Source organism: Macaca nemestrina, chromosome 7, assembly GCF_043159975.1.
Source record: "Macaca nemestrina isolate mMacNem1 chromosome 7, mMacNem.hap1, whole genome shotgun sequence".
Taxonomy (NCBI): Eukaryota; Metazoa; Chordata; class Mammalia; order Primates; family Cercopithecidae; genus Macaca; species Macaca nemestrina.
Genome location: NC_092131.1, coordinates 79,206,405 through 79,229,496, shown reverse-complemented (window position 1 = coordinate 79,229,496; position 23,092 = coordinate 79,206,405). Strand labels below are relative to the sequence as shown.

General features: G+C 37.1%; 1 long non-coding RNA gene across 1 annotated transcript in view; it reads left to right on the top strand.

Moving 5' to 3' along the window:
- The window catches only part of LOC139364102 (uncharacterized), a 142,284-nt gene extending 119,630 nt beyond the window's left edge, over positions 1 to 22,654 (top strand). The window contains exons 4-5 of the long non-coding RNA XR_011625377.1: positions 20,399 to 20,642; positions 22,571 to 22,654. This is a non-coding gene — a long non-coding RNA (uncharacterized lncRNA). The remainder of the gene's footprint in view (positions 1 to 20,398; positions 20,643 to 22,570) is intronic.
- The last annotated feature ends 438 nt before the right edge of the window (positions 22,655 to 23,092 follow it).

Genomic DNA, 23,092 nt, shown 5'->3' with positions numbered 1-23,092 from the left:
AATGTGTGCCATGGTGGTTTGCTGCACCTGTCAACTCATCACCTAGGTATTAAGCCTCGCATGCATTAGCTATTTATACCGATGCTCTCCCTTCCCCCTTCCACACAACAACAGGCACCAGTGTGTGTTGTTCCCCTCCCTGTGTCCACGTGTTCTCATTGTTCAGCTCCTACTTATAAGCGAGAATATGTGGTGTTTGGTTTTCTGTTCCTGCGTTAATTTGCTGAGGATAATGGCTTCCAGTTCTATCCATGTCCCTGCAAAGGACATGATCTCATTCCACTTTATGGTTGCAGAGTATTCCATGGTGTATATATACCACCCTTCCTTCTTTCTTTCCTTCCTTTCTTCTTTCTTTCCTCCCTTCCTTCCTTCCTTCCTTTCCTCCCTTCCTTCCTTCCTTCCTTCCTTCCTTCCTTCCTTCCTTCCTTCCTTCCTTCCTTCCTTCCTTCCTTCCTTCCTTTATTAATGTTTTATTCGAGACAAAGTCTTGCTCTGTAACCGAGGTTCAACTGCAGTGGCGTGATCTCAGCTCACTGCCACCTCCGCCTCCCAGGTTCAAGCGATTCTCCTGCCTCAGCCTCCTGAGTAGCTTGGATTACTAATGGGCATGCGCCACCACGCCCAGCTAATTTTTGTGTTTTCAGTAGAGACAGGGTTTCACCATGTTGGCCAGGCTGGTCTCAAACTCCTGACCTCAGGTGATCCACCCACCTTGGCCTCCCGAAGTGCTGGGATTACAGGCATAAGCCACCACCCGCAGCCCCATATATTCTTTATCCAGCCTATCACTGATGGGCATTTAGGTTGGTTCCATGGTTTGCTACTGTGAATAGCACTGCAATGAACAATTGCATGCATGTTTGTTTATAATAAAATGATTTATATTTCTTTGGTTATGTACCAGTAATGGGACTGCTGGGTCAAATGGTATTTCTGCCTCTATGTTTTGAGGAATTGCCACACAGTCTTCCACAATGGTAGAACTAATTTACACTCCCACCAACTGTGTAAAAGCATTTCGGGGCCGGGTGTGGTGGCTCATGCCTGTAATCCCAGCACTTTGGGAGGCTGAGGTGGGCAGATCACGAGGTCAGGAGATCGAGACCATCCTGGCTAACATGATGAGACCCTGGTCTCTACTAAAAACACACAAAATTAGCCGGGCATGGTGGCGGGCACCTGTAGTCCCAGCTACTCAGGAGGCTGAGGCAGGAGAATCGCTTGAACCCGGGAGGCAGAGGCTGCAGTGAGCCGAGATGGTGCCACTGCACTACAGCCTGGGTGACAGAGCAAGACTCTGCCTCAAAAAAAAAAAAAAAAAAAAAAAAATTTCTACTTTTCCACAGCCTCACCAGCATCTTTTGTTTCTTGACTTTTTAATAATTGCCATTTTCACTGGCATGAGATGGTATCTCGTTGTGGTTTTGTATTGCATTTCTCTAATGATCAGTGATGATGAGCTTTTTTTTCATGTTTGTTGGCTGCACAACTGTCTTCTTTTGAGAAGTGTCTGTTCATGTCCTCTGCCTGCCTTTTAATGGGGTTGTTTGTTTTTTTCTTGTAAGTTTGTTTAAGTTGCGTGTAGATTCTGGATATTAGACCTTTGTCAGATGGATAGATTGCAAAACTTTCCTTCCATTCTGTAGGATGTCTGTTCACTTTGATGAGCATGTCTTTTGCTACTCAGAAGCTCTTTAGTTTAATTAGATCCCATTTGTCAATTTTTGCTTTTGATGTTTTCATCATGAAATTTTTCCCTGTGCCTATGCCCTGAATGGTATTACCTTGATTTTCTTCTAGGGGTTTTATAGTTTTGGATTTTACATTTAAGTATTTAATTCATCTCAAGTTAATTTTTGAATAAGGTGTAAATTAGGAGTTCAGTTTCAATTTTCTGCATATGGCTAGCCAGGTTTCCCAGCACCATTTATTAAATAGGGAATCCTTTCTCCGTTGCTTGTTTTCATCATGTTTGTCAAAGATCAGATGGCTGTAGATATGTGGTCTTATTTCTGAGATCTCTATTCTGTTCCATTTGTTTAGATGTCTGTTTTTGTACCAGTACCATACTGTTTTGGTTATAGTAGACTTGCAATATAGTTTGAAGTCGGGTAGTGTGATGCCTCCAGCTTTGTTCTTATTGCTTAGGTTTGTCTTAGCTGTACAGACCCTTTTTTTGGTTCCATGTGAATTTTAAAGTAGTTTTCTTTTTTCTAATTGTGTGATGTCAATGGTAGTTTAATGGAAATAGCATTGAATCTATGAATTACTTCGAGCAGTATGGCCATTTTTACAATATTGATTCTTCCTGTCCATGAGCATGGAATGTTTTACCATTTATTTGTGTCCTCTCTGATCTCCTTGAACAGTGGTTTGTAGTTCTGCTTGAAGAGATCCTTCACTTCCCTTGTTAACGGTCTTCCTCTTTGCAAATGAAATGATCCTATATCGAGAAAACCCCATTGTCTCAGCCCAAAACCTTCTTAAACTGATAAGCAACTTCAGCAAAGTCTTGGGATACAAAATCAATGTGCAAAAATCATAAGCATTGCTATATATCAATAGACAAGCAGAGAGCCAAATCATGAGTGAACTCCCATTTACAATTGCTACAAAGAGAGGGTTTTCTTGAAACTTGATATGATGTCAGAGCATCATTGAAAACTTATGGCAGAAAGGAAAGGACCCCTGTTAAGTCACCTATGTTCATCAGCCCCTGTCCAATGTTGAAGGATTCTGGTATAAAGAAAATAGGCTCAATTACTCTGGAAAACTGCAAATGGAAAATTATAAGTAATTTTTTCTTCCACATATCAAAAATCTTGCTACTCTGCAGTTAATTTTTCTTCTAAAATATTTTCTACTATATAGGCTACTATTCTCTCATCAATTTAGTCCAATATTTCTGATAATATCATTGCCAGAGAATACAATTAATTTCCCTTTACATAAGAATCATTATTTTATATATTTTTTGCTAATATTACACGCATGCCTCTTCTTCTTCAAATTATTTAGGCTACATGTTCAGTTGCCCTGCTTTCTTACATTCTATTTCCTTTCTCTCTGTCATCTTCTTTGTTTACTGATTAGGTTACACAGCTGCACCTATTAGCATTCTAGGTACAATTATGACTTCAATTTGAAAACACTCTGTTGCTTTAGTGAGAAAAAAATCACACATTAGTATTTGTGTGGTATTCTTCTTCCAAACAATCTCATGTTTTCCATTTTTGTGAATCCCAAACACATTCTTGCTATAGCTCCTCCCACTATATCATCGATCGATAATGAGAGAAACAAAAAGGCAAGGTAACTTAATGGAAGACCTGAAAATGGCCCCACAACTCACTTATGGAGTCATAGTAGTCAAGGGTGGGCTCTGGAAGAGGACAGAGATGACTCTGACCTCTGGCTCTGCTACTTACATTTCTTGCAAACTTGGCCAGTGACTACATTTTTAGCATCTTTGTTTTCTCTTTTGTAGATTGTCTGCCCACATTATGGTCTAGTCAGACCATAATAATACAGAGCTTCTTCCAAAAACCCAATGTGTAATATGCCCAAGTATCTGGTAACTGTTTACGTCCTAGGTTCATATTTCTCCTTTGCCTTCTTCCTTATGCTCCATGACACATAAGATTTTTAAGATGCTGGTATAGTGCTGTTTGGTGCTTCCATGGGTTAGTTCATCCAGTTCTTTTGTCTGGTTTCTGTTTCTAATTTTCTTTGTCTATCTCTTATTTCTTCTTTAATACTCAATGATTTAAAAAAATCCTTCCTTCTCTAATGCCTTCCTATATGGGCTAATTGTCCATTCTTTCATGTTCTTATTTCGTGGAAGGCATCAATTCCTAATTGCACTTAGCAGATTGTGTTAGTATGCCATCAGTATATAGCTGTCTCTCTCCTTGGAATGCAAACACCTGATGATTATGCAGCAAATTATATTCATCTTTATATATCTAGTGCCAAGCTTAGAGTGATCACTATGACTTTTGCTGACATTAGGGAAATTAGTAGAAATCCACCTCCTATTAATTGACAATTAATATTAAGATTAATATTAAGTTATTCAGAGATATCCTAAGTGTTTTTACCTTTTAGAGTGAAGAATAAGTCTGCATCACCATCTTCTTGAATGGGAAATCTCTGTGTCCCTAGAATTGGATATTCTGGAGGAGCTAGTGGAAAAAGTATTAGAGGATATGGGCAACTGCTCTTTTTTCCTGGAATGTACAGTCTACTTTGATCACGCTTTTAGCTGTACTTAAAACCTACATATTCTGTCTTATTATTTTCCAGCTCTGATTAGCTTCTCCCTGCCCTTTGCTCTCCAAGTATCTATTTTGTTCATGCTTCTCCTTTAGCCTTTACCACACTGCATTGTAATGATCTGTGTGTATCTATCTTCTCTTCTGGAGTGTGTGTTTCCTAAGAGCAGGAGGGGGCATGTCTTACTGATTTACAGTTTGCAGCTGTTACTATGCCTGGCACATCATAAGCACTCAGTAAATATTGAATAAATGATTCAAATCAGCCAAGTGCTGTGTTTGGATGAGGTAACTCAATATTACCTGCTGGTCAGGAGGAATAAGAGTGTATCAAGATGCATTTTAAAGAGCAAGTAAACACAAGGTCTTCACTGTGCTGAGCATGTTTTCAGTGCCTTCTTAAATGTCAAAGTGTGCGTCGAGTTCACAATGTTCTTGAGATTTAAAGGAATAAAAATGTTCTGTGCATGTCTTACATATCCCAAGACTCTTATTTTTCCTAATTTGGATGTATTTTTTTTTTGTACAGTAAATAGACTCCATTGATCTGTGTATAAGACAATCTTCTGTATATACTGGACCCTCCAGCTGCTAGTGGTGCATGCTTGGAGGTTCTTCCTGTTCTCACTTGCAATTTTTTTTTTTAAAGTAGAATTCACCTGAAGCCAGTTTTCACACTACGGAGTTAATTTCCATGCAAAAGTGAATGATGTCTCACATTAAATATTCCTTAGAGCATAAAGCTGACATTGAATATATAATTTTAAGCAGCTCAAGCAATATTCACTTAAAGGGTTGACACAAGAGCAAGTATCACAGGAAAATGTAGGTGAGAAGGGAAATGATAAGCACGTTAAGGCTTTTCCCATCACCTCAGTACAGTCATACCTTCATTTATCTTGCTTTTTATATGAGGTTTAAGTTTTATTTTTAAGAACTGGGTCAGATCCCTTAGGAAAAGCTAAATTTTTGCACAGAGATTAGGGATATTTGGAGATTCATTAACTCTTCAAGGCTCCCAGGAGAACAGTGTTGTAAAAAGGGCAACAATGCAGTTTACTAAATGGCATCTTTATTGTCTGAAAGCTAAATGATAGTTCTTAATTATAAAGGTTTAAAATTCAAAGTACTACATTTTGCGAAAGGCAAAGTTTACATTAATCATTAATTGGACATATTAATGAGGGGACGTATTTCTCAGTGGACTCTCAGACTTGTGGAATTCATGAGTGAGCAATTTTTAGCTTGTAGGACCAAGGAAATTCCATATTTGATAGCATAAAAGTGTTAGATATCCCACACCTAGCACAACTTTGGACTTAGTTCAGGCAAATGCATCATTTATTTAAAAAAAAAATAATTTGAGATTATTGACCTTTTGTTAAGCATATTCATTGAAGAATTTTTAGCATTTGGCTAATTTCACATGCAGTGAGTTATGTAAATGCAGAGTAGAATGCAAAGGAAACCATGAATACTATTAAATTCATACATAGCACGATATATACATATAGATTGTCCTTTGTATTTGAAGGTGATGCTGCTGTTGTTGTCTCTGCTATTTTCTGTGTGTTCAGATCTGGCTGTTTGATTGGCAATTCCTACTGTGTACAGTCTGCATATGTGTCGAATAACAACTGCAGCCATTGCCTGGAGGGCTTGATTGCTAGATTGTTCAATATTTATTAAGCACCCAAGAAGGCTAGGTGCTGCACTGAACAGTATAAGTGAAAGACTGCTGCTGCTGCTGTCCTCTAAAATTTCTATTCCAAGGTGACTAGTGGAAAGCATATGCTTTTCATCTTTTATGTAAGTTGACTTAAACTATGGAATTAGAAAACAGAACACCAGTTACCAGATGTTGTTCTTCAGTAATATGTAAGGTAGGTGGCTACTGTCTTTCCCATTCACCTAAGTAGGATACACTTTCTGAAAGTGTTCACATTACAAGGCCATGTTTAAATAACACCACTACAATGGTCTAATAGATGTGAAGGTCAGAAAAGGATGATGTGAAAATGTGATATTATTAAGGGAGAATGAAATGAGAAAACAACTCAGGGTTAGGAGAACTTTGGTTTTTTCCTAAGGATAGAGAAAAGAATCTAGTAATCATCTCAAGGTTTCAGCATAGTAAGATTTTTAGGTCAAATTGAGCAACTCCATCTTTGGCCATTATTCAAATTGAAATCGGATACAGTTTTTTTGTACTTTAATAATAATATTTATATTGACAATGGCATTGTAAAACAATGAAAATCCGTAAACTCATATGAAAATATCTGTTTTTAAGGTTTGGCTGTATCCTGTTGTATTTTTAATGTCTTTGACACCAAGCATAGAGTTTCCTCTTAGTGACAATAGTTTTTAAAAATAATTGGAGTGATATACAGATGTGGACCAATATGGCTAAATAGGAACAGCTCCAGTCTGCAGGTCCCAGCAAGATCAACGCAGAAGGCAGGTGGTTTCTGCATTTCCAACTGAGGTATCCAGTTCATCTCATTGGGACTGGTTAGACAGTGGGTGCAGCCCATGGAGGGTGAGCCAAAGCAGGGTAGGGCATGCCTCCCCCAGGAAGTGAAAGGGGCTGAGGAACTCCCTCCCCCAGCCAAGGGAAGCTGTGAGTGACTGTGCCGTGAGGAATGGTGCATTCCAGCCCAGATACTATGCTTTTCTCATGGTCTTCATAATCCACAGACTAGGATATTCCTTCAGGTGCCTATACCACCAGGGCCCTGGATTTCAAGCACAAAACTAGATGGCCATTTGGGCAGACACTGAGCTAGCTGCAGGAGTTTTTTTTTTTTTTTTTTTTTTCATACCCCCGTGGACCTGGAACGCCAGCAAGACAGAATCATTCACTGCCCTGGAAAGGGGTTTGTAGCCAGGGAGCCAAGTGGTCTAGCTCAGCAGATCCTACCCCCATGGATCCCAGAAAACAAACACCCATTGGCTTGAAATTCTTGCTGCCAGTACATCAGTCTGGAGGCAACCTAGAAATCTTGAGCTTGGTGGGGGGAAGGGTATCCACCATTACTGAGGCTTGACTAGGCAGTTTCCTCCTCACAGTATATAAAGAAAGCCACAGGGAAGTTCGAACTGGGTGGAGCCCACCACAGCTCTGCAAAGTCACTATAGGCAGACTGACTCTCTAGATTCCCCCTCTCTGGGCAGCCATGTCTGAAAGAAAGGGAGCAGCCCCAGTCAGGTGTCTCCCTGGGACAGAGCAGCTGGGTGAAGTGGTGGCTGTGGGAGCAGCTTCAGGAGACGTAAACATTTCTGCCTGCCAGCTCCGAAGACAGCAGCAGATCTCCTAGCACAGCTCTCAAGCTCTGCTAAGAGACAGACTGCCTCCTCAAGGTCCCTGGCCCCCATACCTCCTGACTGGGAGACACCTCCAGCAGAGGTTGACAGACACCTCATACAGGAGAGCTCCAGTTGGCATCTGGCAGGTGCCCCTCTGGCACAAAGTTTCCAGAGGTAGGAACAGGCAGCAATCTTTGCTGTTCTGCAGCCTCTGCTGATGACATCCAGGCAAACAGGGTCTGGAGTGGACCTCCAGCAAACTCCAGCAGACCTGCAGCAGAGGGGCCTATTATAAGGAAAACTAACAAACAGAAAGGAATAGCATCAACGTCAACAAAAAGGACCTCCACACAAAAAACCCCATCTGAAGGTCACCAGCATCAAAAACTAAAGATAGATAAATCCACGAAGATGAGAAAAAGCCAGTGCAAAAAGACTGAAAATTCCAAAATCCAGAATCCCTCTTCTCCTCCAAAGGATCATAACTCCTCACCAGCAAGGAAAGAAAATTGGATGGAGAATGAGTTTGACGAAATGACAGAAGTAGGCTTCAGAATGTGAGTAATAACAAACTCCTCTGAGCCAAAGTAGCATATTCTAACCCAATCCAAGCAGGCTAAGAACCTTGAAAAAAAAGTTAGAGGAATTGCTAACTAGAATAGCCAGTTTAGAAGAAGAACATAGATGACCTGATGGAGATGAAAAACACAGCATGAGAGCTTTGTGAAGCATACACAAATATCAACAGCTGAATCAACCAAGTGATAAAAGGGCATCAGAAATTGAAGATCAACTTAACGAAATCAAGCATGAAGACAAGATTAGAGAAAAAAGATTGAAAAGGAACGAACAAAGCCTCCAAGAAATATGGGACGACGTGAAAAGACCAAACCTATGTTTGACTGGTGTACCTGAAAGTAATGGGGAGAATGGAACCAAGTTGGAAAAAACACTCTTCAGGTTATTATCCAGGATAACTTCCCCAACCTAGCAAGATAGGCCAACATTAAAATTCAGGAAATTCAGAGAACACCACAAAGATACTCCTGGAGAAGAGCAACCCCAAGACACATAATTGTCATATTCACCAAGGTTGAAATGAAGGAGAAAATGTTAAGGGCAACCAGAGAGAAAGGCCGCATTACCCAGAAAGGGAAGCCCATCAGACTAACAGTGGATCTCTGCAGAAACTCTATGAGCCATAAGAGAGTAAGGGCCAATATTCAACATTCTTAAAGAAAAGAATTTTCAACCCAGAATTTCATATGCAGCCAAACTAAGCTTCATAAGCAAAGGAGAAATAAAATCCTTTACAGACAAGCAATTGCTGAGAGATTTTTGTCACCACCGGGCCTGCCCTACAAGAGCTCCCGAAGGAAGCATTAAATATGGAAAGGAAAAATCAGTACCTGCCACTGCAAAAACATACCAAATTGTAAAGACCATAGACACTATGAAGAAACCGCATCATCTAACAGGCAAAATAACCAGCTAGCACCATAATGACGGGATCAAATTCACACATAACAATATTAACCTTAAATGTAAATGGGCTACATGCCCCAATTAAAAGACACAGACTGGCAAATTGGATAAAGAATCAAGACCCATTGGTGTTCTGTATTTAGGAGACCCATCTTATGAGCAGACAGACATAGGCTCAAAACAAAGGGTTGGAGGGATATTTACCAAGAAATGGGAAGAAAAAAAAAGCAGGGGTTGCAATCCAAGTTTCTGATAAAATAGTTTCAACCAACAAAGGTCAAAAAAGACAAGGATATAGCATAGTGGTAAAAAGCACTTAGAGAAATACAAAGAGACTTAGACTCCCACACAATAATAGTGGGAGACTTTAACATCCACTGTCAATATTAGACAGGAATTTAACAAGGACAGAAATTAACAAGGATATTTAGGACTTGAACTCAGCTCAGGACCAAGCAGATGTAATAGACATTTACAGAACTCTCCACCACAAATCAACAGAAAATACATTCTTCTCAGCATCACATCACACTTATTATAAAATTGACCATATAATTGGAAGCAAAAGACTCCTCAGCAAATGCAAAAGAACAGAAATCATAACAAACAGTCTCTCAGACCACAGTGCAATCAAATTAGAACTCAGGATTAAGAAACTCACTAAAAATCACACAACTATATGGAAACTGAAAAACGTGCTCCTGAATGACTACTGGATAAATAACGAAATTAAGGCAGAAATAACTAAGTTCTTTGAAACCCATGAGAACAAAAACACAACGTACCAGAATCTCTGGGACACAGCTAAAGCAGTGTTTAGAGGGAAATTTATAGCACTAACTTCCCACAGGAGAGTGCAGGAAAGATCTAAAATCAACACCCTAACATCACTTAAAATAACCAGAGAAACAAGAGCAAACAAATTCAAAAGCTAGCAGAAGACAAGAAACAACTAAGATCAGAGTAGAACTGAAGGAGATAGAGACATGAAAACCCCTTCAAAAAATCAATGAATTCAGGAGCTTATTTTTTGAAAAGATTAACAAAATAGACAGCTAGCCAGACTAATGAACAAGAAAGGAGAGAAAAATCAAATAAACACAATAAAAAATGATAAAGGAGAAAACACCGCTAATCTCACAGAAGTACAAACTAACATCGGAAAATACTATAAACACCTCTGTACAAATAAACTAGCAAATCTTGAAGTAGTGAATAAATTCCTAGAAACATACACCCTCCCAAGATTAACCAGGAAGAAGTCAAATCCCTGAATAGGCCAAAAACAAGTTCTGAAATTGAGGCAGTAATTAAGAGCCCACCAACCAAAAAAAGCCCAGGACCAGATGGATTCACAGCCAAATTCTACCAGAGGTACAAAGAGGAGCTGGTACCATTCCTTCTGAAACTATTCCAAACAATGGGAAAAGAGGGAATCCTCCCTAACTCGTTTTATGAGGCCAGCATCATCCGGATACAAAAACTGGCAGAGACACAATGAAAAAAGAAAATTTTAGACCAACATCCCAGGGGAACATACATCGATGTGATCATCCTCAATAAAATAATGGAAAACCAAATCTAGCAGCACATCAAAAAGCTTATCCAACACAATCAAGTTGGCTTCATCCCTGGGATGCAAGGCTGGTTCAACATATGCAAATCAGTAAACATAATCCATCACATAAAGAGAACCAGTGGCAAAAACCACATGATTATCTCAATAGATGCATAAAAGGCCTTCAATAAAATTCAACACCCCTTCATGATAAAAACTCTCAATAAACTAGGTATTGATGGAACATATCTTAAAATAATAAGAGCTATTTATGACAAACCCACAGCCAATATCATACCAAATGGGCAAAAGCTGGACACTTTTTCTTTGAAAACCAACACAAGACAAGAATGCACTCTCTCACCACTCCTATTCAACATAGTATTGGAAGATCTGGTCAGGCAATCAGGCAAGAGAAAGAAATAAAGTGTTTTCAAATAGGAAGAGAGGAAGTCAAATTGTCCCTGTTTGCAGATGACATGATTGTATACTTAGAAAACCTTGTTGTCTCAGCGCAAAATCTCCTTAAGCTGATAAGCAACTTCAGCAAAGTCTCAGGATATAAAATCAATCTGCAAAAATCACAAGCATTCCTATACACCAATAATAGACACACAGAAAGCCATATCATGAGTGAACTCCTATTCACAATTGCTACAAAGATTATAAAATACCTAGGAATACAACTTACAAGGGATGTGAAAGACCACTTCAAGGACCACTACAAACCACTGCTCAATGAAGTAAAAGATGACACAAACAAATGGAAAAACATTCCATGCTCATGGAGAGGAGGAATCAATATCATAAAAATGGGCATACTGCCCAAAGTTATTTAAAGATTCAATGCTATCCCCATCAAGCTACCACTGACTTTCTTCACAGAATTAGTAAAAAACTACTTTAAATTTCATATGGAGCCAAAAAAGAGTTTGTATAGCCAAGACAATCCTAAGCAAAAAGAACAAAGCTGGAGGCATCATGCTACCTGACTTCAAACTATACTACAAGGATATAGTAACCAAAACAGCATGGTACTGGTACCAAAACAGATACATAGACCAATGGAAGAGAACAGAGGCCTCGGAAATAATGCCACATATCTACAACTATCTGATCTTTGACAAACCTGAGAAAAACAAGCAATGGGGAAAGGATTCCCTACTTAATAAATGTTGTTGGGAAAACTGGCTAGCCATATGCAGAAAACTGAAACTGGATCCCTTCCTTACGACTTATATAAAAATTAAGTCAAGATGGATTAAAGACTTAAATGTAAGACCTGAAACCATAAAAACCCTAGAAGAAAACCTAGGTAATACAATTCAGGGCATAGGCATGGGCAAATACTTCACAAATGAAACATCAAAAGCAATGGCAACAAAAGCCAAAATTGACACATGTGATCTAATTAAATTAATAGCTCCTGCATAACAAAAGAAACTATCATCAGAGTGAACAGGAAACCTACAGAATGGGAGAAAATTTTTGTAATCTATTCATGTGACAAAGGGCTAATATCCAGAATCTACAAGGAACACAAACAAATTTACAAGAAAAAAACAACTCCATCAAAAAGTGGACAAAGGATATGAACAGACACTTCTCAAAAGAAGACATTTATGCAGCCAACAAACATACGACAAAAATGCTCATCACTGGTCATTAGAAAAATGCAAATCAAAACCACAATGAGATACCACCTCATGCCATTTAGAATGGTGAACACAACAGATGCTGGAGAGGATGCAGAGATAATAGGAACGCTTTTACACTGTTGGTGGTAGTGTAAATTAGTTCAACCATCGTGGAAGACAGTGTGGCGGTTCCTCAAGGATCTAAAACCAGAAATGCCATTTGACACAGCAATCCCATTACGGGGTATATATCCAAAGGATTAAAAATCATTCTACTATAAGATCCATGCACATGTATGTTTATTGCAGCACTATTCACAATAGCAAAGACTTGGAACCAACGGAAATGCCCATCAATGATAGACTGGATAAAGAAAATGGGACACATATACACCATGGAATACTATGCAGCCATCAAAAAGGATGAGTTCATGTGCTTTATAGGGACATGGATGAAACAGGAAACCATCATTCTCAGCAATCTAACACAGGAACAGAAAACCAAACACTGCGTGTTCTCACTCATAGTGGGAGATGAACAATGAGACCATATGGACACAGGGGGGGAACATCACACACCGGGCCCTGTCTGGGGGTGGGGTGCTGGGGGAGGGATTACATTAGGAGAAGTACTTAATGTAGATGATGGGTTGATGGATGAGCAAACCACCATGGCACGTGTATTCCCGTGTAGCAAATCTGCGGGTTCTGCACATGTATTCCAGAACTTAAGGTATAATTTAAAAAATGAAAATAAAAAATTGAAATTAAGAAACTAATGGAAAGACTCGAGATTTGAAAAAAATTGGTTAAAGTCTAATACAGTGCAAATTATAGTCATTGTTAACCCAAGCATGTTATTCATTGTTGAAAACAATAAGCTCTATAATTTGTCCTTTAAAATTTCATATATAGAGACGTACAATGGAGGTTTTATGTGTTTGTTTCCAGATCTTTGCAATATAGCAAATATTACAGTAAAGTGAATCACACAAATTTTTTGGTCTCCCAGTGCATATAGAAGTTGTATTTATGTTATATTTTAGTATAAGTGAGGAATAGAATTTTGTCTAAAAAAAGTATATACCTTCATTTAAAAATACTTTCTTGATAAATAAAAAATGGCAATGATCATCTGAGCCTTTAACTAGTCATAAACTTTTTTTTCTAGTAGAGGGATTTGCTTTTCTGTTGATGACTGCTGAATTGCCAGAATGATGGTTACTGAAGGTTGACAATTTCTTGAAACAAGAAACAATGAAGTTGGCCACATTGATTGACTCTTCCTTTCACAAAAGACTTCTCTGTAGCATGCAATGCTGTTTGATAGCATTTTACCTACAGTAGAACTTCTTTTAATATTGAAGTCAATCCTCTTAAGGTCTGAGTCTGCACCAACTCAGTTTATATAAAATTCAAAATACTTTGTAGTTACTTCAATAGTGTTCACAGCATCTTCACTAGTACAGTCCATCTTAATGAACCATTTTCCTCATCTATAAGCAACTCCTCATCTCTACAAGTTTGATCATGAGGTTGCAACAATTCAATCACATCTTTAGGCTCCACTTCTAATTCTAGTTCTCTTGTATTTCTGCCATATCTGCAGTTACTTCCTCCACAGAAGTGTTGAATACCTCCAAGTCATCTGTGAAAGTTGGAATCAACTTCTTCCAAATTCCTATTAATGTTGATATTTTGACCTCCTCCCATGAGTCACAGATGTTCTGATTGTCATCTAAAATAGCAAATCCTTTCCAGAAGATTTCCAGTTTACTTCTTTTGACCTCTCCTCCCATGAGTCATGAATGTTCTGATTGGCATCTAGAATAGTGAGTCCTTTTCAGAAGGTTTTCAATTAACTTTGTCCAGATCCATCAGAGGTAACACCATGTGTGGCAGCTATAACCTTGTCTTTCTTAAATAATCAGACATGGAAGTCAAAATTACTCTTTAATCCATGGACTGCATAATTATTGTTGTGTTAACAGGTACTAAAACAATATTAATCTCTTTGTACATTTCAGTCATGGTTCTTAGGTAACTAGGTTCATTGTCAATTAGCAGTAATATTTTAAAAGGAATTTTTTTTTCCTGAGCAGTAGTTCTCAGCAGGGTTAAGGTATTCAGTAAACCCTGCTGTAAACACATGTACTGTCAACAAGGCCTTGTTGGTCCATTTATAAAGCACAAGCAGAGTAGATTTAGCATAATTCCTAATGGTTCTAGAATTTTTGAAATGATAAATAAACATTGGCTTCAACTTAAAGTCACCAGCTGTATTAGCCTTTAAAAAGAGGGTCAACCTATCCTTTGAAGTTTTGGAGCCAGGCATTGGCTTCTCTAGCTAAGAACATCCCAGATGACATTTTCTTCCAATATAGGACTGTTTCATCTGCATTGAAAATCCGTTGTTTGTGTAGCCATCTCCATCAGCGATCTTACTTAGATATTCTGAGGAACTTGCAGCAACTTCCACATCAGCACTTGCTGCTTCACCTTGCACTTTTACGTTATGGAGACAGTTTCTTTCCTTAACCTAGTGAACCAACCTCTGCTAGTTTCCAACTTTTCTTCTGCAGATTTCCCACCTCCCTTAGCCTTCATAGAATTGAAGAAAGGTAGGGCCTTGGTCTGGAGTAGGCTTTGGATTAAGGAATGTTGTGACTTGTCTGATTTTCTATACAGAGCACTACAACTTTCTCCATATCAGCAATAAGGCTGTTTCGCTTTCTTATCATTGGTGTGTTCACTGCACTAGTGCTTTTTATTTCCTTCAAGAACTTTTCCTTTGCATTCACTGCTTGGCTAACTGTTTGGCACAAGAAGTCTAGCTTTTGGCCTATTTTGGATTTTCATATTCCTGCCTCTGTAAGCTTAATAGTTTCTAGTTTTTTATTTAAAGTGAAAGATGTGAGATTCTTCCTTTCACTTGAACACTTAGAGGCCGTTGTAGGGTTACTAACTGCCCTAATTTCAACATTGTTGTTTTTCAGGGAGTAGATAGGTCTGAGCAGAGGAAGAGAGATTGGGGAATGGGCGGTGAGTGGAACAGTCAGACATGCAATATTTATTAATTAAGTTTGTCAACTTACATGAGTATGGCTGGGGGTAAATTATGATAGGAACATTAAAGATCATTGAGTACAGACCTTTATAACAGATGTAATAATAACGAAACATTTGAAAAATTTCTAGACCTACCAAAATGTGACATAGAGACATGAAGTGAGTACATGACGTTTGAAAAATAGTCCCAATAGACTTGTCCACGCAAGGTTACCACAAACCTTCATTTTTAAAAAGTGTGATATCTGTGAAGTACAGTAAAGTGAAGCACAATAAAACTAGGTGTGACTGTATACATACAATCACTCTACTGTTAAAGTACTTTAAAATTCGAACCTAAGAGCTTTTATCCATAAATGAATTATTTACAAGTAAAATAGCCAATATATCAGCCTGTGATGTGTTTTTATATAAAACATGGTGAAAATTTTGTGTACATCAAAAATTAATGTCATATTGTGTTGCATCTTTATTGGAACTGAAGAAAAGGGTGTATTTTAGTTTAAAGTCTAGAAATTTTTGTTTTGATACTTTTCAAATGACGAAGATGTAATCTACATAATCAAAATGACTCCTTTTTACATTCAAACAATTTGAAGGGATTTACTTCAAAGTACCCTTAATAGGATCTGATCAAGAAAGTGCTAATGCAATACCTTTCTTTAGTTGTCATTATAATAAAATGAACATTGCACAAAGAAGAGTTGGTCAGGACATGAGTAATAACGTAGTATTGACAGCCAAACTGCTCTATCTTTTGATGATTTCAATTTTCTGAGATTTAAGTAGAGAAGTTTAAGAATGCCAACACCCACTTTGCTGCTATTCATCTAATAGCTTCTTATCTAATGGAATATGCATTAATTCTTTTAACTGACTTAAACATTATCCACATTTTAGTATAATTATATGTCCGTAACTTATCCTGCAACTATGTGGGCAAAGTTAAGAAAAAGTCACTGTAGGCTTCTAGAAAATCCAGAAACCAATTAGAAGTTTGATACATGAGCTGGAAAGTTCAGTGGTAGAACTGAAGAAAATGAGGAGGAGGGAGGAACAGAGAGCAGGAGGAGTGACGTTGAGCAGGTGTGAGTGAGTGGAGGGGTAGTAGAAGGTATAAAGGAGCCATTAAAGAATAACATTAAAATTTTGAAAACAGAGTAAAATCTTATAATTGAATATGTCTTTCCTTCCAGTGTATATGGATTCTGGGTCTATATTCATAGTATATCAATGTCCTAAGGTATAACTATTTTTGTTTTCTGACTCATTTGATAGTCAATGGTCATGTTTCTTCTCAGATACTGTGATTTGAAATTACAAACGCAAGAATCAGTATTAGTTCAGAGAGACGCAGGAAGCCTTCATATTAGAAATCTATTGGCAGACAATTTTATACATATATATGTGTGTATATGTGTGTGTGTGTGTATATATATATATATTCTCTTATTTCTCTCATACATAAAATATGTAGCCAAAAAAAGCTATGCCTTTACTAAAATAACCAGAGGCTATGAGCCCTGACCCCACTGTTCACTATAAACATTAACTCTATAAAGCTTATCTCTTATGTGTGATTCCCGTTTTACATATTATGTAAATATGGAATGTGGAGGAAATGTATTTTGGGATGTTTTCAAAACCATGTGGTCAATTAAAGAAGAAACCAGGGCTAGAACGCCGGATATCAAATCTTTTAATTATTAGTGTGGAGAGTTTTTTACTGACACTTGGAATTCCTTTGAATTGAGTTCTTTAAAAGTAGGAATTCTTGCAGGAGATGTTTATTTTTGGTCTTATCCAACAAATCAAAACATAACTTCAGGATTCAGTAATTTTGTTTTTTACTGACTTTTTGATTGAGAAGAAAAAATGATTTCTAAAGCTTGGATCTTAATAATACCTTTTATGGTTTAATGTGGTTTAAAATTATCATTCTATTAAAACTCTATACATGAAAAAAGCTGAATGAAAAGTGGAGAAAAATATTTATTTGAATCATCCAAAATATTCAGCTGCGAGCATCATGAAGATGAGAATTTTAGAACTGTAATCAACAGAGTTGTGGGATTTTTTGAAGCCCCTTTTAGAAGCAGCCAGAGGGGAGCAAATGAGGGTAGCTGAGTAGGTGGGAGGGTGGTGTTCCGTGCATTCCTCAGTTCCAAAAGAGTAACTTTACTTTGATTTGCTTAATATGCTGAAGCTTCCTTGGTCTTATAGAGAAAAAGGAGCAAGGCCAAATAAATTTATAAAGAAGAAATGTTAGATATGTTTTTGCAAGTTTCTGCATATCTGAAATCGAACCAATACATCACATGGTATGTCCAGGAGTTATATAGGGTTGAGATTTTTCATGGGTTCTGATTTGCAGATGAGAAAGCAGTGGCGTTGAGGAATAAAGTGCCTTTCCCTATGCCTCATGAGGAGTCAGAGGCCCAGCTGCAAAGAATTTTCAAGGAAAGATATTTCTAGTTCAATGCTCTATCCACAAGACACTACATCTTTTCTTTCACAGTTGTTTATATTTGGTTTAACAGTGGTTTTTATTAATGCCTTCCAAATGATTGAAATACAGTTTTTAAAACCTGAATTGTTACAACTGCATTGTTACCTTTGTCTTTATTAGTACAACAATCTTTTTTCTTGTTTACTCTGTTAAGTGCTAATGTAAATAACAGCTTTTATTTAGCATATTTTTGCTGACTGTTTTTACACTTTTTTGCTACCTCTCGCCTAACCATATTTGTCCCATTCTTTTGCAAATCTTCGAATTCTAAATTAAATGAAGCTAGATCTATTCTAAAAGGAATAGTACATCAGTGTTCTTGTTTTTCAATTCTAATTAAAGCCTTCAACTCCCCTGCACTTACACTTTCTCATATTCCATTGCTGCTGCACAAATGCGATTGCAGCTTACACAGGAGTAATTTTAATATAATTAAAATGATCTAATATTTCAATTGTTTGCTGAGAAACTAAGTGTATTCTCTCAGACACTCATCAGTTTAACTTCCAGATAATATCAAAGAAAAAATGTCATCTTTCTAATCTCATGGCTGATAAAGAGTAGTTTATTTTTATTCTTGATGTAATCATTTAAACATTTTTTTTCTCCAGCACTTCCTGATTGCTTGTTTAAAATTACAATTCTGGTGTTAATAAGCTGTATAGTTCTAAGAAAAGTCACTTAATACCCTCAAGGCTTTTGTTTTCTCAAAGGAAGGCTATTAGACAACCACTCCTTTCCTCCCTTGTGGTATAAGGTTCATGGAGGAAGGAAGGGGGCTTCAGCCTCACCAACTCCCTCCACCTCCAATATACAGAGTGTGAGTCTCCATCCTTCTTCAAATTAGCATCGGCGTGTAGGTGTTTGTGTAGCTGATTTCCCTTACTCGGTGGTCCCAAAGAAGGAAATGTACAACTGAGACACGCAATTATTGCACCCTTCTGTTTTGGGCACAAACTTTAATGTCCATTTCTTGGGGTCAATGGCCACAAGAGGTGAAAAAGATCTTCATCTCCTCAATTTGATAACAAGGTCTTTAAGCAGCCTCAGTTCCAGTATAATTCAAAGGTAGATGTGTCAGCTCCTGAACATACAACTATCTCATTTTCAGGAATAACATAAGTAAAAAATTACCGATTATTAACTGACATTTTCAGGAATAACATAAGTAAGAAGTTACCGATTATTTTCAGGAATAACTTAAGAAGTTACTGATTATTAACCAAAGTAACAGCATAAAGAGCAAAGATGAATCAAAGTGAAAATGCAAAGAGTGATTGTTTTCCTGTTTCATCAGAGACACATCACACAAGTACCACATTAGATGTGATTCTCAGCTCCTCTTCAGGGGCTGCTGTCCTGGATCACACACAGGATAGACACCTAGTATCTTCCACCAGCTTGATGAACACCTAGGTCTTCTGGCATTGCACGGTTACCATTAAGGACAGCAGCCCATTCCTGGTCAACTTTTATTGGTGTTCCTCTCCTTCAGCACTTGTCATTTATTCATTAACTCACGAGAACAGTTAAAAACAAGACAAACAGATGTTGTTGAGCTCATCAAACTCTATACTTTTTTTTCAGTCTAATCTCACCTAGCTTCAAATGGGAACAAGATGTTCTTTATGCTTTGGATGTTCTTGTACTGCTGATTTCTAATTCTTGGACTTCCCTAATTCAATGACATTGAAAATTATAAAATCCCTGATAAACTATGTCTAAGTGAGGGTAAGATCTTTATTTAATGAAGAAGAAGGGCTTTTAGAAATGAATACTGATTCTTTAACAGCAATCCAGACTTCTTCAGAAAAGAAAATAAAAATAGAAACATAAAATTATACAGCTGTTATGAATCAGAAATCTTCAGATTTCCCCCCATAAACCTCATTTTTCCATCAAAGCCTTAAGTGACACAGTCTAATCCTATGAGTATTATCAACCTTTAATTTTCTTTGCTACTAGTTTCTTATAGTCTTTGATGTAGCCATCCTGATCTTCCTATAATTTGTAGGTTTGACAGCCAAAGGAAATATATTTACTCTAAAGCATTAAAATTTTATAGGAAGCACCCTATGGTGCTCTTTCTTATTATTTAATTTAGTAGCATCATAGAAAATCAAATCCAATATAAATAATTTAAGGAATAATAGGAATGATTAGGAAAATTCTTAAGAATGTATAATATAACAATCATTTATTATATACCAAATATGTGCAGATTCTGTAGTAGATTCATACATTCAACAAATATGTATAGAAAATACACTATGTGTCAGGCATTGTTCTAAACTCTTGGGATGTAACAATGAACAAAACAGGCAAAATTCTGTACAAGCACAGTGTTGTAGTTAGCTTCTAAAATGGCCCATAATGATCTTCACTCCCTAGTATTCACCCCCTTGTATAACGTCTTTCCCTTGTGTGTAGGCTAAACCTAGTGACTTATTTCTAATAAACAGAATATAGTATAAGTGTCAGTTCAGAGAATAGGTTACAAACATAATGCAACTTTCTGTTTTGGAAATTCTCACTTTGTCTCACTTTCTCTAAGGAAAGCCAACAGCTGTGTTTTGAGTTTATGGAGAGCCATATGTGGCAAGGAACTGAGGGTGGCCTCCAGGCAACAGACTTCAAGTAACTGAGGCTGTCAGTCCAACAACCCACAATAACTGAATCCTGCCAACAATCACAGGAACAAACTTAGAAGTATACTCTTTCCCAGACAAACCTTCAGATGAGACAACAGTCCCAGCCATGAACTTGAAAACAATCTCATGAGGGACTTTGAGTCATAGGTATGTAGCAAAGCTATGCCAGGAATCCTGCCTGCCCCACAGAAAATGTAAAAAAATAATTTTTTGAAGTTTGGAGATAATTTGATATAATATAAAACAATAGATAATTAATACACATAGAGAAAACTTAAGCAGGGAAAGCAGCTAGCTAGTGAGGGAAGAATGAAGTGAGAAACAGATGGTAATTTATGCAGCATCATCAGAGAAGGTCTCAATCAGATTTTAACATTTAAGCAAAACTTCGGAGGCACTGACAGAGTAAGCTATCCATGGGAGGAAGTTTCCAGAGAAAGGAAGAATAGGTGCAAAGGCACTGAGGTAGGAGTAATTCTACATATTTAGAGAAGGCAAGATGGTAGCATGACTAAAAAGGAATTAGTAAGAAAGAGAACTAGCAGGAAATGAGATAATAGACATAATAAGCCGTGTGTGTGTGTGTGTGTGTGTGTGTGTGTGCATGTGTCCTGGGGAAAGCAGAAAAAGTAGGTAGAAATTTCAGTGACAGTGGTTCACTGTAAATATTTTGTATTTTTTTTTATAAAACAAGATGAGAAACCTTTTTATGATTTCAAGTACCACACCATATGAGGAAGCCAATCAGAGGCCTAGTTAGGTGATAATAATACATATCAAATATATTTAATTTACTCCTTAGAGCAGCTGTAAGAAACAATTATCACTAACTCTATGTGTAAGAAAACAATTCAGAATAGTAAAGTTACTTGCCCAAGGCCATGCAACTAATTTAAGAGATAATCAAAATTTAAATTGATCGTCTTCTGTCTCCAAATTGAAGCCTTTATTTTAGATTAATATTGATCATTATCTCCCAATATATAAAATACTAAAAGATATACAAGCTAGGAAATAAAGCCAGAAAAGTCAAGTAAGAAATAGGGTGACATAGATGGTGGGGGGAATTATCTAATTATCCCATACAAGAGAAGTAGCCAGAGAATACTTCTATGACCTATTTTAAAGCAAGAAATATTACATATGAAGAGCACCACCTATGAGGTAACTTATCTAAAAATCATTGAAGTCAATAGAGGAGACAGAAACACCCTCGATTTTCTGAACTCTCAATGTCTTATTAAACCACCAGAGAACACTTTTTCATGTTCACCTTTATAAAGTACTTTGCTGATGAAAAGTGCTATTATTACCTTAGAGCTTTTAAAAAAATTAAGACAAAAACATTTCTAAAACAATTATAATTGATTATGTCATCCTTTTACTTTAAGCTGCTGAAGTTCACCGAATTATAGTACAACTAATAAATGAAGATAGCACTTCATTAAAGACTTTAGACATTTTCTGAAATGAATTAAAATTAACAAAGCATCTAAGGATGAAGTGCAAATCTTCTGTAAGTCTTTTCTACAAAAGTGTTCAAAAGCCCAAGTGATTAATATAGCAGATTAGTATGAATTTAAAACAATAGAGGAGTAAGATTTGAAATCAAGTAAATGGAGTTTTCACTTTTTAAATTTCTAGACACTCTTGACTGACTCTGAAAAAAATATTGTTATTAGCTGGATGGATATCTTTATTTTAAGATAAAACCTCTGGTCAAGTAACACTTGAATTGTGTATAGCTCTTGACATACTTTGCTCCTAATTCTTGCAAACAATGCCAAAAATATCATTAGCCCCATTTTGACAAACAAGGAAACTGAGGATCAGAAAAATTATCACACAATAATAAATGGGAAGGTCAGGATTTCTATCCTGATTACTTAACCTCCAAAGTCTATACATTTCAATTAGAGAGCAAGAATTCTGGGTCACTTTCTATTTATTTTTCTGTTTTTTGTTTGTTTCGTGTGTGTGTGTGTGTGTGTGTGTATGTATATATGACAGAGAGAGAGAGATTTCAAAATATTTGAATCTTACATAATTCATTGTTTACACCTCCTTTTTCTCAGGTATAACACACAAAAGGGTAATCAAAAGATGCTGCCTGAAGCTATAAATCTGGATCATTCATTTTAACCTGTCATGAAGTTTTGTTGCTTGAAAAAAACCTGTTCGAAGAATTCTTCCAGAAAGTCACCATCCTGTGAGCAAATAGCTTCAAGGCACCAGCAAATTTCATAACTTCAAATTTTAGCCTGAATCTTAATTGACAGTGATTTCCTAGTCTTTTCTGAAAATGTTTATCATTTATGAATATTCTGTATTATCACTGCAAGGATTCAACTGACTGTGGTGTTATTATTATTATTATTATTATTATTATTGAATCAACACAAGGCTGATCAACCAAGAAATAGTGACCCAGTGCTTAGCCATGATCCTTTCCATATGCTACTTTCTCTTCAGAGACCTCTTTGCATCTCCAAAATGACACTCACTCTAGTCGTAGGCAGTCTTCGTAGCTACATGGCTGTCCTCTGAGATGGGTTGACTGAATAAACAGTAAACTCCCTGAGTTTTCTTAATTTCAA